The following is a 16,766-nucleotide window of genomic DNA, read 5'->3' on the forward strand; positions in this document are numbered from 1 at the left end:
AAGCCCATGGCTACAGCCCCTGCCCTGCGCTTATCTTGGCCGTGTATCAAATGAAGAGGAACCACATGCGGCTTTTTTTTTATTATTTAAATAAATAATTTAAGAAATTGATGTGCGATTCCCCCCAATTTTTATACTTAGGCAAGATGAAGCCTGACAGCTGGAGGCTGATAATCTCAGGCTGGAGAGACCCAGCCTAAAAATATCAGCCTCCAGACGCCCGGAATTGTCGCATCCATTAGATGTGACAAGCCTGTTGCTTTACCTGGTTCTTCCTGTTGCCTTGGTGCAGTGGCAGTTGGGGTAAAAAGGGTTAATAACAGTGCATAGCTAGATTAGTGATGGCACAGGTGTCTATGAGACATTTGCATAACTAATCTGTAAGATAAAGTAAATAAACACTAACACCGAAAAAAATCCTTTTTTTTAAAATAAAATACAAAAATGCACCCTCTTTCACCACTTTATTAACCCCAACACACCCCTGAGGTCCAAAGAGGTCCCATGTCAATTCAGCCCTGCTACATCTGAACCTCCCAGCGAGTGCCATAGAGCATTACTGCCCACTGGGAGCTCCAGAGAATGAATGAGCTGCAGCGATCAGCGGTGATGTCACTCAGGTTATTTGCTGTCACAGCTGAAGGTTCCCACCTGTGACTGCAGGTAACCTGACCTCAGAGGACCTCTTATTATTCTAAGATCTATTGATTAAAATCAACTTTGAAATTAAATTTGTTTGCGGGAAAACCCCTTTAACTATTACAAACAACAAAGTTAATAACTTTTAACTGAACTGCATGCAACCAAGAAACTGACTCCATTGATAACTGATTACTGAAAATTGAATACTTATTCATGAATGATCGCGGAACAATCGCGGTCGCAGGGGTCGCCACTGCTCTTTCCCTCAGCACCCAGCTTTCCCATGCTCTGCTATACATCTTTACCTCAGCACCCAGCTTTCCCATGCTCTGCTATACATCTTTCCCTAAACACCCATCTTTTCCATGCTCTGATATCCCTCAGCACCCAGATTTCATATATTCCGATATCCAGCATGTCCTCAGCACCCATGTTTCCCATACTCTACTATACATTTTTCTCTTAACACTCAACTTTCCCATGTTTTGCTATACATCTTTTCCTCAGCACCCAGCTTTTCCATGTTCTGATATCAAGGGCAAGGAAGGAAGGGAAGGATGTATAGCAGAGCATTGGAAACATGGATGCTGAGGGCAAGATGGATATCAGAACATGGAAAGCTGGGTGTGAGGGAAAGAGGGATATCAGAATATTGGAAAGCTGGGTGCTGTGGGAAAGAGCCAAGTGTCAGCATAATCATCCTGTACCCCGAGTGCGAAGGGGGGCCAGGTCCAAATTTTGCATCAGGGTCCATCAGACTTTTATGAATATTTTTTAATAATAAAGTAATAATTTGTACTCTTCAGAAATGCTTTTTAAACTGTGAGACAGGCCTCACCAGTCGTGTACCCGCTAGTTGCTTGTGTGATGCAGTGATGGAAGTAGTTTTACAGAAGTGGTAAAAAGCTGTACAATTTTTTTTTCTAGCTGCGGAAATACTTTGATAAGCAATATAAATAAGGACCTACTAATTTTGGCATCATACAGAGTTTAGGAAACAAAGTAAAGTAAATTTGTACAATATTTCTAATTTTGGAACAGCCTAGATACTACAGATGGTGAAGACCAGGTGTCACCTAGGTGTGTCTGGTGATCCACTAGGAAAATGTTTGAAACGTTCTCGCCTAACTTGACCTATTAGATGGCTCTATTTGTAGAAAACATTATTTGGATGAGCACATCACAAAACTAGAATGCATATAGAAATAAAGTCTTAAAAATGCAGTATATAAAATGACAAAAGTCACAAAAATCTAAGTCAAGTTCAACAACTAAAAATCAAGAAAATTATACATGACACACAGTATACTTGTAGCTTGGAAACAAGCAAATTAACTAATGGAATATTCTCACTCATCACCACTCTCAAACCCTGAGGCAAATACAATTTTTGGAAGCTTGATGACATTGACAACCTCAAAACGAATTTAGGAATACAGTAATGTTTTGTATAGATGATTGAAAAACAAATCTTTCTGGAACACTTAACTTTAGAGTCTTTGTCAAGGCACACCTATATTTTATTATATGCCTGTACAACACCCACTTCTAATTTATTCATACCAACTAAAATTATAGAAAATGATTCATATAAATTTCTTCATCCTACCCAGAGCTGTTATTATCTTCAAAACACAATTAACTATAGCAATAGAATGTTACACAAACATTGAGAGTTTATATGTTTAATAAACTATAATTTAAAACATTATTGACTTCTGCTGGTTGTAAAGATGCATTTGAGAAGGTAAGGATCATGTATGTTGAAGATCAGCACCTGACACTTTTCTTCTTCCTTGAGAGGAGCCATCAGTGGAGCAGTATTGCACTAGCATTATTCCCCTGCCCATTCAAATCACATATAACAAGCATGCAAGTTTATCGGAGGGTGGAAAGAAAAGCTTAAAAATTTTTTAATAACAGCTATTTAGGGTACTGTTACTCACCTATCCCAACACAAGTGCCTGGCCTAGTTTCCTTCTACTTTGGCAGTTTGTATTTGCAGCAGCTCACGCTGGGTTCATCAGGTAACCTGGCAATCTTCTCAGTGACACCATCACGCTAGATTTTTTTAAGGCCAGCTGTGAAAGAGGGCAGAGGCTTGGACTTGGGTATTAAATAGCATTGTCCACAGTTTCCTCAAGCTTGTCGGGAGCTTTGCTTCTACTTAAAGTCCCACTCCAACATTTTATTTTAGGGTTTTTTCAGCACTGGAGTGATGTTTAAAAGGGAACCTGTCACCTACTCACTTGCAGGGTAGTTTGATACATTCCGGACTGATGGGTGTCGCTGGTCTCAGTCCAGCACTTCCTATATCCTTTTGATCACTGTCCTCTTTGTTGCTTCATGTGGGTGATGCATCCTACGTCATCCACACAGTGCCCTCCTTTGACCTTTCTCCATGCATGCGCATTACAGTACTTTGTTCTGTCCTCAACATGGCAGAGAGAAGTGCATAAGCACAGAAGTGCAACAGAGGACACTGTGTGGATGACCTAGGATACGTCATCCACATGAAGAAGGACGGAGAATGGTGAGCGTAAGAATTGAAGAATTGCTGGGTCAAAATCAGCAACACCTATCGAGCCAGACCAGATCAGACAGCCCTACAGGTTAGTAGGTGACAGGTTCCCTTTACATGTAAGTCCCCCGCCCCATCATATACTCACTTTCCAGAAGCTTCATCGTTTTTTGTTGCAGCTCCAGCCCATGATGTCATCTTCTGCCCTTACATTCTGACTGGCCATAAGTCAGTAATTACGTGCATCTCTATAGGAGCCAGAATGAAGGTCTCATAGAGTTGTATTGATTTGGACTTCTGGCGCACTCCATGAAAAGCTGGAGATGATGGCAGGTCACAAATCACAAGAAACTGGCCAGCATTCCATTGGAAAAAAATAAAGACAACAGCAGTTGAGTATGAGAAAGGAAGCATAGGACTTACATTTAAAGCGCCATTCAAGCAGTGCAGTGAAAAAAAACCCTCTGGAGTGGTACTTTAACTTGGCTCAGCTCCAGCCAAAAGTCTGTCATCCAGGGCCGGCGTCAGCACCCGGCATACCCGGGCAAATTCCGGGGCCCTGGAGAGCCGGGGGGCCCACTCGGCCTCGTCAGTTCTGGTGCCCCTTGGCCGGGGCCCACTCGCCTTAGTTCTGCTGCCCTCGGGCCGAGTTCCGGGGACCGCAGTCCTCAGCAGGAATCTACGGCGCCGTCCCTTTAAGGCATGCAGACTTCCTGGTTTGAACTTCATCTGTGGGCGGACCTACCGACTGGCGTCCTGCTCAGTCCCACAGATGAAGGAGGCGCAGTGCCAGCCAGCGACCCCCAGCACAGCACTTCTTTCCGGCGCTGTGTGGGCCCCCTCTCCACCGCCCCCCCATTTATGGGCCCTGGTGAGCTGTATGGGCTTTTTCCCCCCCTAGGTGTATGCCCTGCCCCCCCCGGTGCCGTATGTGCTTGGCCCCGGAGCTGCGTGTGTGGGGGCCCCCAGAGCTGTGTGTGTGGGGGCCCCCAGAGCCGCGTGTGTGGGCCCCCCAGAGCCACGTGTGTGTCTCTGTATGTATGTAGCAGAGCTATGTGTGTCTGTATATATATGTAGCAGAGCTATGAGTGTATGTATGTAGAAGAGCTATGTATGTATGTATGTAGCAGAGCTATGTATGTAGCAGAGCTATGTATGTATGTAGAAGAGCTATGTATGTATGTATGTAGAAGAGCTATGTATGTATGTAGCAGAGCTATGTGAGTCTGTATGTATGTAGCAGAGCTATGTATGTAGCAGAGCTATGTATGTATGTAGAAGAGCTATGTATGTATGTAGAAGAGCTATGTATGTATGTAGCAGAGCTATGTGTGTATGTATGTAGAAGAGCTATGTATGTATGTATTAAGCAGAGCTATGTATGTAGCAGAGCTATGTATGTAGAAGAGCTATGTATGTATGTAGCAGAGCTATGTATGTATGTAGCAGAGCTATGTATGTATGTAGCAGAGCTATGTGTGTATGTAGCAGAGCTATGTATGTATGTAGCAGAGCTATGAGTGTATGTATGTAGCAGAGCTATGTATGTAGCAGAGCTATATATGTAGCAGAGCTATGTATGTAGCAGAGCTATGTGTGTATGTATGTAGCAGAGCCATGTGTGTATGTATGTAGCAGAGCTATGTATGTATGTATGTAGCAGAGCTATGTATGTATGTAGAAGAGCTATGTATGTATGTATGTAGAAGAGCTATGTATGTATGTATGTAGCAGAGCTATGTATGTAGCAGAGCTATGTGTGTATGTATGTAGCAGAGCTATGTGTGTATGTATGTAGCAGAGCTATGTATGTATGTAGCAGAGCTATGTATGTATGTATGTAGCAGAGCTATGTGTGTCTGTATGTATGTAGCAGAGCTGTGTGTATGTATGTAGCAGAACTATGTGTGTATGTAGCAGAGCTATGTGTGTATGTAGCAGAGCTATGTGTGTATGTATGTAGCAGAGCTCTGTGTATGTATGTAGCAGAGCTATGTGTGCATGTAGCAGAGCTATGTGTGTATGTAGCAGAGCTTTGTGTATGTAGCAGAGCTATGTGTGTATGTGTGTAGCAGAGCTGTATGTATGTAGCAGAGCTATGTGTGTATGTAGCAGAGCTATGTGTGTATGTAGCATAGCTATGTGTGTATGTATGTATGTATGCAGCAGAGTATCTGTGTGTGTCTGTGTATGCAGCAGAGCTGTGACTGTATGTATGTATGTATGTAGCATAGCTATGTGTGTCTGTCTATATGTATCCAGCAGAGCTGTGTGTGTATGTATGTATGATGTGTGTCTATGTATGTCAGTGTATATGACTGTATAGATGTGTCAGTTCTATATGTATTTTTGTGAGTTTGTCTTTAAATATGTATATGTATGTGTACGTATGTGTGTGTCTATGTGTGGATGGGGCCCACTGGGACTCTTCCGCCCTGGGCCCACAAAAACCTGGAGCCGGCCCTGCTGTCATCCGTTCAGTTCCTCTGACTTCCATGCTGCAGCCAGAGCTATTTAAAAGTGTAAAATCAGAGTTATAGAATGTAGTGTGTCAAGAAAAAGAAAAAACACTGCCCTCCCTCCCCTTTAAGTGCTCTGTTTATGGCTGGTCGTATGTGGGCAGAGTGCTAAATGAGGTTCAAATCAAGTTCAGGTCCAAGACAAAACTTTATCTAAAGTGTGGTTGGACCCGCAGAAACGGAACTTCCATGGGTCCGGTCATCTTATAACCCCTTCTGGACCCTCCATCCTGTACCTGAACCATTCTGGTTCTCTGCAGGTCTGAAAACCCAAATATTTTGTTTGAGCCAATTATTTATTAACTCACAAAGTCCTATGCACCTTCGCTAATTGCTATGGTACTCTCCAAGACTGATTTACTTAGTATTGCACAGATAAGAATTTAATCACCTGCACAAGTGATGACTCAAATACACATTGTACATGTACATTGCTAAGGAAATCCTTAAAACATACAGTGTTGGTGGGCCTTGAGGACTGAAGTTAGGGCTCTGACTGATAAATATTGTTACTAGGGAAGAACATACCCACACTGTAAAGTGACTCAAATATGAACTTAATAAAAAGTAAGTGTCTGAGTTTGGGTACTATTCATCTGCTAATAAAGTTTGTTTAAATGCTGCAGCTCTGCCAATCAAAAAGCTTGATTGCATGCAAATGTTGCTTGCATGCTGCAGTGAACACTGAATTTGAAAAAAAAAAGTATGTGGGTTCCTGCCTATTTTTGATAATCAGCACAGGTAAAGCAGAAAACTGAGGGCTGCAACCCTCAGCGGCCAGCTTCACCTTGACTGGTTATCAAAAATAGAGTTGATCACATATTGTTTTTTTTAATTATTTAAATAAATAATTTAAACAAAAAAAAAACAACAGCGTGGGCTCTAACCAGCAGCCAAGGTAAAGCACACATATGGGTGCTGGCATTTTCAGGTTGGGAAGGCCCATGATTATTTGATGCTTCCCAGCCTAAAAACAGCAGCACAGTGTGGGCTTCTGGGGCATCCATTAGATTTGCCAATTGTGGTGCTTTGCCCTGCATTTCCTGATTGCCCTTGTGTGGTGGCAATGAAGGTAATACTTTTGGGGTATTTACTTTTGTGCTTTACCTCGGCTGGTTATCAAAAATAGGGTAGAACCCAGGCCATTTTTTAAATTAATTACTTAAATAATTTGAAAAAATTGTATGTGATCCCCTCTATTTTTGATAACCAGAAAAGGTAAAGCCTACAGCTGATGGTTGCAGACCTAATAATGAAAAGGTGGGACCACGTCTTTTTTAATTCCTTATTCACATTTGTTTGCAGGACAATTGCCCTCATTTTGCTGCCCCCTAGCCCTAGCTATGATCATTTTACAGACATTTTACAGCACACAAGTTCGTTCTCCATTGGCTTATTGTGTCAAGCAAGAGGGTAATAATGTTTTGAATATTTGACTTGCACTCTCCATATCCCACCATTCACTACAACTTTGAGTGTGAGATTACCTTCATTTTATAGACAATCATCTTGGCTATCACATACATAAATTTAACTTCCAAATATTTAGCGTATGAGTCATATCATGTCACTGCATTGTTGTTGTTTTGCTCCTAAAAATCAATTTTAATTTTTATATTTTTTTTAAATTTTGTTAATCCTTTGTAAATCTCCTTTGGCTTTCAACACTGTCTAAATCCTTTTGGGCATGCTCTCAATAAGATTCTAGCAAGTTACAACCAAAATCTGATCCCGAGTCTCTTTTACGCAGTCCTAAAGTTTTGACTTTTGAAACCTTGCCAGTTCACTTCTGTCCATGGCTGCCCAACTTTAATCCTGGCGGCCAGATTTCTGCTCAGGTTTTTTTGTACTAATTGCCCAGGATCCATACATGTGGAATAGATGTTTCTGCAAAGAAAATATAACCAGTTGTACTAGTAAGACCTTATCCGGAAAACCTGAAAACTTAAAAATCTCACAACAAATCATTCATAACTTACGTAACGTACTTACAGAAACAAGCCAACTTCCAAAAGCCCAACTGTTTTATAGAGTGGTAAATCACGATGAGGTTGTGGTGGCAGATTGAATAGGCGGGGTGTTGAAGGTGTATGTGTGGGAAGTTCTGATAGCAAAGGTCTAGTGAGCAAACCCCGGATCATCCCATCCAAAGAGACATTAAAACAACTTCTGTTACTGGACAGCCTACACCACTAGATTTCTTTAGCAGCCACAAATTATTTCAACTTCCAAATGAGGCTGATAAACAGCATGTGCTAGAGTGAATGGCAAGCACTTCATACAGTAGCCTCTCTTCCACTTCCTGCACCTCAAAATCACAAACACTCCATTCCTCAGAGGTGCCTCCCCAATTACACTTGTTTCCCCCAGCAATTACCCCTCCATGATAGGAAGTGTGAGTGATTTGCTTCTTTTGCACCTGTGATGCCTCCACCTTATTGGGAGTCTTGCTGCATCCTGCTAGTGCATTAGTTCCTTGGCCTGGGCAGGTTATAACTGCTGCCCTCTATTTGCTGTAACTAATTGCTGAATTTTTGGAGGAGATTTTATCCCTCTTTTTGTTGCTTTTTGTTGATATATCAGTGTAGGGACCCAAAAGCATGAGGAACCGTGACGTGGGTTGTGGGCAACTGTATTCTGGCCATAATACCATTTAATACCTCATATATATTTTATATATATATATATTTTTTGCACATAAGATTTTATGCAGGGTGCAGCCAGGCCCTTAATGTAGGCCTTGTATACTGGAGTCCTCATCGCTGTATGGTGCGCTTAGATTGTACTGGGCAGCCCGCCTAATCGAATAGTATGGGCTTTATTAATAGGCTGCTAGCCAGATACTGTGCACCTACATGTGTGAACAGCGCCCTATACAAGCCATTTGTGTGCAATTTTATCATCCAGCAATTGCCCCCTTCATGGTTGGAAGTGTGTGAGTGATTTGCTTCTTTTGCACCTCTGATGCCTCCACCTCATAGGGGGTCTTCCTGCATCTTGCTAGTGCATTAGTTCCTTGGCCTGGACAGGGTATAACTGCTGCCCTCTATTTTCTGTAAGTAATTGTTTCCCCGTGTCACAATTCTCCAAACAGCAAACTAACTGTGGGGAACCACACATGAGCGAGTCTGCAGAGCTGTTCACGCACTTTATCCCATTGGCATCAAAGGTCTGCTCCAAAGATTGCCAGACTCGAGGAAAGCATCTGCACTGATGCCTAAAATCTTTGTGAGTTGAATCCTGGCTCAGATGAAGTAGGGTCCCAGTAGGATCCTGAGAATCTTTATCTGATGTTAACCCTCAGGGGTGGAGGTGATGATGATGAGACTCAGATACCTGAGGTGCACGCGTACTGTCCTGTGATGTCAGCTTAGTAAGAGGAAGAGTGGGACAACATACAGCCTGATAATGAAGTTGTAGATCCCACTTTGTGTGAACTCAGAGGCACACAGCTGTGTAGCTCAGCAGATGAGGAGAAGAAGGGGGAGGAAAAAGCCGAGGAGGTTATGCTGGCAATTCCCATACGAGCACGTAGTGATGTAACCATGATAAGCAGTGCATTCTCAGCCACAACTCTGGCTGGGGCCAGCAGCAGTTGCAGGTCTGCAGTTCTCAGGAAGGGTTACCTAGCCTGGACCTTTTTCTGAGATTGCAAATGTCGCGGGCGGAGGAGGGGATGCTGCGCTCTCCCACTGCTCGGGTCCGGCTGCTGCTGCCGCTGCTCGGTGGTGGCTAGAGCGGTGGGCCGGATCCCGGGGACTCGAGCGGCGTTCCTCGCCCGTGAGTGAAAAGGGGAATTTGATTGTGGGGATTAGATATTGTCCGTGACGCCACCCACGGTTGTGGTGAGATTGGTGACACCACCGCTGCTCTGGACGGGGATCCCGGGAGCGATGACAGGGAGCAGCCTGGATGTTAGTTCTCCCCTCCGTGGGTAGGGGGTTGGTTGTCCCGGGGCCCGGTGATGGGGTAAGGATGGATGGCAGGCGGGTTACGGGGCCTGGTGAGGAGCAGGGTCGTGGGGGCAGCGCTGTGAAGCATGGCACGGTGGTACTCACTCAGCCAGTAACGAATACACAGTCTCCGGTGAAACAAACGGCTGGATGGACGGGTCCCACAGACGGCTGCGGTGTTTCTCCTCCCGGCAGGTTGATGGTGACTGCCTTTCCCTGCACCTGTGTAGTGTGTACGGTTCCAATGGGTTCCCACCGGTAACCCGCTCCCCAGCTTGAAGGTTGCTGAAGGAGCCCCTTTTTGCCCGCAGGCTCTGGCCCTGGGAACTTTAGCCTTGGCGGTGACTGTGTTTCCCTCTCTCGGTTGGACTGTTGCCTTCTGTCGGGACTTGGCTGCTGGGAAACCCAGGAGGTTCCCTTCGCTAATGGATTTGGCAAATTCACGGCGACTCCTAGCCTTGCCGGGATCTGTAAGCCCCTGCCGGATGGTGCTGGCTTCTCTTTGCGTACCGGTCCGGTACCGCCGGGCCACCGCCCGTCCACGGTCCTTACGGCAAGCTCCAATAGGCCACTCCTGCAGACGGTCACCACCGTCTGCCAACCTTGCTGATCTGTCCGGGCTACACACCCGGACCAACTTCAGGCTTCTCTACTGCCACTTCCCTCCTTCCACTTTCACTTCCAAAACTAATCTCATCTGCCTTACTTTTCCCGCCTCCAGAACTGTGAACTCCTCGGTGGGTGGGGCCAACCGCCTGGCCCACCCCCTGGTGTGAACATCAGCCCCTGGAGGAAGGCAACAAGGGTTTTTGTCTGACTTCGGTGTGCCTGACCGGGAGTGTGGGGTGTGTTGGTGTTGTTCTGTGATGACCTGGCTTGTCCAGGGCGCCACATTCCCCCTTAGTAAAATGCAGACCGTCCGCGGGCTGCCCGTCCATCACCGGTTTTATTTTCACAAACTGAAAAAGATAAACGGTCAACAGGTTACAATTATAATAACATCTTCCCACATCGGGAGGCATGGTTACTTAAACGTTGCTATACGGTAACGGCTTCCGCTCTCTCCCACCCAAGCAACCTGGCCCTGATGCTGCCCCTAAGCAAACAGGCAGCACCCCTTGACCCCAGTCCAGCACAAGTTACCCAAGCGGGTTCTGTCCTTTTCAGGGGACCCACGTCCATGGGGAACCCCTGAAACCCCCGGAGGATCGCCACCGGTTGCGGTAGTGGCGGGCCTGGGCCATCACTTCCCTCCAGGCCCATCCTCCAAATCAGCCTCTCCGGAGGCGGTTACCGTAAAGCCATAAAACACATTTTATTTACAAACCACAAGTTCGTGGTTTCCCTGCCAGTTCTCGGGCTTGTCCGTTGTAGTTCCTACGCATTTGGTAAAGGGGTCCCAATGGGGACCAGTTGCCGGCAACGACCGGTTCAAATCAAGGCTTCAATCAGGTGAATCTTCGGTTATCATTCTTATCATTCATTTACAACTTTTAAACGGTACTTTCAACACACACAAATTCCCCCCCCACTAAAGAGTAGTTTCCCTGTAACTAAGTGGGGGTCTACCTAGGTTGGGACGAGTGGACCTCCGGGGCCCGGTGTCAGTGGTGACAGGCAGTGTGGCAGAGGGAACCATCAGTTCCTCCTCCCTGCTATCGTGTGGGGCAGGCGAAGGCATAGGGGAGCTGGGTACAGGTTTATCCCTGGGCACTGGCTCATGGTTGACTACTTCCATTACTTCCTCATCCACGGGTTGTGGGAACAGTATCACTGGAAGAATCACCACGCCGTTCTGTGTAGGCCAGTCTGCTGGGAAATCACCCATTATGGTGTGGATTACCTCTTCTGCCTTCTCCGCCGGTCTGGGAACCGGAGCTTCAGCTGCCACCCTCAATGCTGGTGGGCACCTCTTTAGATGGTCCCGGGAAACCGTGGCCAGAGTTCCCCCCTGGTCACGACTGATCTGGTAAGCCTTCCCATTCTCCCATCCGGTGGGCTGTATGACATATGGGGTTTGCTCCCACTGATCATCCAGCTTGTGGGTCCTCCTTTTTCGCTTCAGCACTACATCTCCAGGCTAGAAAGGACCAGCAGACGCCTTCTGATTGAAGCGCTGCTCCTGCTGTTCCCGACTCCGACTCAAGTTCTTTTCAACGTACTCCTGGATTTGTCGGTACTGCACCCTCCGCTGAGTGTCCCATTCAGCTGTCGAAGGAAGTGCTTCCGGGGCTTCCAACCCCATGTCCAGATCCACCGGTAGCCGGCCGGGGCGAGCCCTCATCAGGTATGCTGGGGTGCATTTCGTTGATCTGGAAGGGATATTGTTGTACATATCAACCAGGTCAGGTAGCTTTTCCGGCCACAGGTTCCGTTCTTCTAGCGGCAACGTCTTAAGGATGCCCAGGACCAGGTGGTTCATCTTTTCACACATGCCGTTGGTTTGGGCATGGTAGGGCGTGGTCCGGATTTTCTTGCAGCTGTACAACTGACAAAATTCTTGGAATACCTCCGCTTCAAAGGCCGGGCCTTGGTCAGTAAGCACCTTCTCAGGGTATCCATGTGGTCGGCAGAAATAAGCCTGGAACGCTCTAGCGGCAGTACGGCCGGTTAGGTCCTTGAGTGGGACAACCACCATGAACCTCGAATAGTGGTCCACAATGGTTAGAGCGTAGGTGTACCCACTTCGGCTGGGGGTGAGCTTTACATGGTCCAGGGCAACCAGCTCCAGCGGTTGATGTGTAACAATCGGGTGTAGGGGCGCCTTCTGGCTGGCCTCGTCTTTCCTTCTCAGCGTGCAAGGGCCACATTCTTGGCACCAGGCCTCTACAGATTCCCGCATTCCACTCCAATAGAACTGCTCCCTCAACAGCATCTCTAGTTTCTTCCATCCGAAGTGTCCAGCACCATCATGGTATGCTTGCAGGACGGTGGGCACATTAGCTTGGGGAATCACCAACTGGCGAATCTTCTCATGGGTCTTTGGGTTAATCAGCTCACGGTACAACTTCCCCTGGTGTAGATACAGCCAGGTCCGTTCTCGCCACAGGCGTTGGGCTTCGGCTGGGGCGCCAGGGTCTATCCCAGCAGCGCCTTGTTCCACCAGGATCTTGACTAGGCGGACAGCGGGTGCCTGGTCCTGAGCTTCTTGCCACTCCTGGCTGGGCAGCGGGTCCAGGTTTACCCGTTGTTGATGGACATGCACCTTCTCAGTTGGCGGCCGATGAAATGCGGGCAACTCAATCTCTTCGAGGTCGTCATCCTCGGGCCCTTCTTCTGACCGGTGGGGCATCCGAGAGAGTGCATCGGCATTAACGTTGGCACGGCCGGCCCTGTACTTGATGGTGAAATCGTAGTTGGCTAGCCTGGCCCCCCACCGCTGTTCCAACGTGCCCAGCTTGGCTGTGTCCAGGTGGGTCAGCGGGTTATTATCCGTGAAAGGGGTGAACTTAGCTGCTGCCAGGTAATGGCGGAACCGCTCGGTGATAGCCCACACCAGTGCCAGGAGCTCAAGCTTGAAAGAGCTGTAGTTCTCAGGGTTGCTCTCAGTCGGTCGGAGCTTTTGGCTAGCATAAGCAATCCCTTTTTCCTTTCCGTCTTGGACCTGGGATAGGACTGCCCCCAAGCCTACATTGCTGGCATCGGTGTAGAGGATGAAGGGGTGGCTGTAATCAGGGTATGCTAGGATTTCTTCTCCGGTCAGGGCCGCTCTCAGCTGGCGGAAGGATTCCTCATGCCTTTCTTCCCACACCAGTGGGGCTCCTAGGGGTCTACCACCTTTGGTCTGTCCCACGAGGAGATCTTGCATGGGGGCAGCCATCTTCGTGTACCCCTTGATGAAGCGGCGGTAATACCCCACCAGGCCCAAGAACTGCCTCACCTCCCTCACCGTGGTCGGCCTCGGCCAGTCCTGGATGGCGGTGATTTTCTCGGGGTCAGGGGCGACACCTTCTGCACCAACCACATGCCCTAGGTACTGCACTCTGGGTTTCAGCAGATGACACTTTGAGGGCTTCAACTTCATCCCATATTTAGCAAGGGACGCAAACACCTCAGCTAGGTGCTCCAGGTGGGCCTCATATGTCTGGGAGTACACAATCACATCATCCAGGTACAGCAAGACGGTCTCGAAATTTAGATGCCCCAGACAGCATTCCATCAGCCGTTGGAAGGTTCCAGGGGCATTGCACAGCCCGAACGGCATGCTATTAAACTCGCAGAGTCCCATAGGGGTGGCAAATGCAGTCTTCTCTCGGTCTTCTGGCGCCACAGCCACCTGCCAGTACCCACTGGTGAGGTCAAGGGTGGAAAAGTAGTTAGCGGTTCTCAGTGCAGCCAGGGATTCCTCAATACGGGGCAGAGGGTAAGCGTCCTTATGCGTTATCTGGTTAATTTTCCGGTAATCCACACACATCCGCATGGTGCCATCCTTCTTCTTAACCAGTACCAACGGGGCAGCCCAGGGACTACAGCTGTCCCTAATAACCCCTGCCTCCTTCAGGTTCCTCAACATGTCCTTGGTACATTGGTAGTGTGCAGGGGGAATAGGCCTGTACCTCTCTTTGATAGGGGGGGTGCTCACCGGTGGGGATATGGTGTTGGACCCCTTTAATCTGCCCAAAGTCTAGGGGATGTTTGCTAAGAACTCGCTCATACTCCCGTACCACCCGGTATACCCCCTTCTTTGTGATGTGTAGGGGTATCGTCAGTGCCTACGTGTAGCTGTCAGCACCACTCGTCTAACTCCCCTTGGGATGGGTGAGTGCTGGCAGTAGGTAGTGAGGTTGGGGGAACGGCCTCGCGGATGGTGTGGGTATCCAGAGTGAGCAACTTGGCAAGGGTAGCGTACCGGGGAAGCCTGACTTCTTTCTCCCCGCAGTTCAGCACCCTCACGGGCACTCTCCCCTTCTTTACATCTACCACCCCCCGGGCGGCCATTACTGTGGGCCAGTGTTCAGACAGCATGGGTTCTATCATGGCGGGGTAGTCACGCCCTTGGGGCCGTACCGCTGCCCTACACCAAATCATCATCTCGCTCCTAAGAGGTACAATCAAAGGGGCAACATCCATCACTCTCACCCCACCAATCTCTCCTCCTGTCGAGTTCACATGTCGGCGGTACATCAGGGCTCGGATTTCACGCTGCACCGCTCTCTGTCGGCTCCCCGCCGCCGTGGCGGCCAGCTGCTGCAGTAGGGTCAGCACGTCACTCATACAGTGCTCCATCACGTTAGTCCCTAGCACTACCTTCGGTTTATGATCACGGGGTTCATTCATTTTCACAATCATACCCTGGTGTTGCAGTTCAGCTCGTCCCACAGTCATGGCCGCTTGTTTTTACCCCACTTGGGTCAATGGGAGTCCATCAGCAGCAATCAGTGTCATACTGGTGTCTGGGGGAGCCAGTTCATCTTTTCCCCAATACCGTTGATACAGTGTGTATGGTATAGTGGTTACCTTTGATCCAGTGTCCAGGAGAGCCACCACCGGTATGCCGTCCATGGCCACGGGGATGATGGGCCAGGCTCCGATGTACCGGTCCCACCAGTCTGGGGGGCCATGGGGTTCTACTCCTGAGGATTGGCCCGTGGCCCCAGGGGTTGCTCGTTTTAACGGACACCGTCGGGAGTAGTGGCCGGGTTTGCTGCACCTGTAACAGATTGGGGGTCCATACCGTGAGGCATTGGCCCTTCTCCGCTGCATCCAGGGGACGTCCTCAGGGCTGTCGGCGAGCTGCATCTTCACCGGGGCCTGGGATCTGGTCGGAGGCTGGAGTGCGGCGAGGATCTTAGCGAGGTCCCCATCCATGCGGCGAACCTGAGCAGCGAGTTCTTCCATCGTTCCACTTGGGGCTGCAGGTGCTGGAGGTGCTGGTAGGGTAGGGGCCACCATGACAGTCTCAACCGGCCATGGGGCTAGCTCAGGGTATTCAGATACGGGGGGTTGCAGAGGTTTGATGGCCCGTTCCTTTAACACGGCAAAGTCCACATCAGGGTGTTCTAGGGACCACAGCCGAAGTTGTTTGCGGTCCTCTAAGGACCTCATCCCCTGCACAAACTGCTCACTTAACATTTTGTTGCTGTCCGCACTGTTGATGGTGTCCACTTCAATGTGCGGAGTGCGGTTTGCAGGCGCAAGGCATATTCCCGAATGCTATCTGCGGGCCGCTGCCGGCATTGATAGAACTGCATCCACAACTCTGTCTCGGTACGGGTCTCAAAGGCAGTCTGCAGCTTCTCAAAGATGGTGGCTACAGAGGACCGGTCCCCCTCGGCCCAGGTCTCCACCTCCTGCTCAGCCGCGCCGGTTAGCTGCCCTAGCGCTGCATGTTGCTTATCAGTCAGGGGGTACAGTTCTAGTAGCGGACTAAGCTTCTTCCGGAAAACCTGCAAGGCATCAGGTTTCCCATCGTACTGCGGCAGCCAGGCAGCTCCGGGCACATAGGGCAAGGAGAACGGCATCACCTGAGTGAGAGCTGGGGCCGGGACGCCCCCCGCCAGCGCGGCCGGGACCTGGGGTGGGCCCATTCCCATCTACGGGCGCCCCCACGGCTGCGACCGCCGCTCCTCCAGCGGCTTCCTTGGGCGCAGACATCTTGTTTCCGTCCCCCTTAGTCTCTTTTCAGCTCCTCCTCTACAGGGGCGGGGTTTAGGCCTTCACGCCTCCACTGCTCGAGGAGACGCTCGAGCGGGAAGTTTTCGCGCCCAAGATGGCGGCTTTTCAAATTTTTCAGCCAGACACCTCTGGCGGTCACAAGGCGCACCTCTACCAGACGGCAGAGCGGTAAGATCCTGTTCGTGACCCTGCCGGATGGTGCTGGCTTCTCTTTGCGTACCGGTCCGGTACTGCCGGGCCACCGCCCGTCCACGGTCCTTACGGCAAGCTCCAATAGGCCACTCCTGCAGACGGTCACCACCGTCTGCCAACCTTGCTGATCTGTCCGGGCTACACACCCGGACCAACTTCAGGCTTCTCTACTGCCACTTCCCTCCTTCCACTTTCACTTCCAAAACTAATCTCATCTGCCTTACTTTTCCCGCCTCCAGAACTGTGAACTCCTCGGTGGGTGGGGCCAACCGCCTGGCCCACCCCCTGGTGTGAACATCAGCCCCTGGAGGAAGGCAACAAGGG

Source organism: Anomaloglossus baeobatrachus, chromosome 4 (genome assembly GCF_048569485.1).
Source record: "Anomaloglossus baeobatrachus isolate aAnoBae1 chromosome 4, aAnoBae1.hap1, whole genome shotgun sequence".
Classification (NCBI taxonomy): Eukaryota; Metazoa; Chordata; class Amphibia; order Anura; family Aromobatidae; genus Anomaloglossus; species Anomaloglossus baeobatrachus.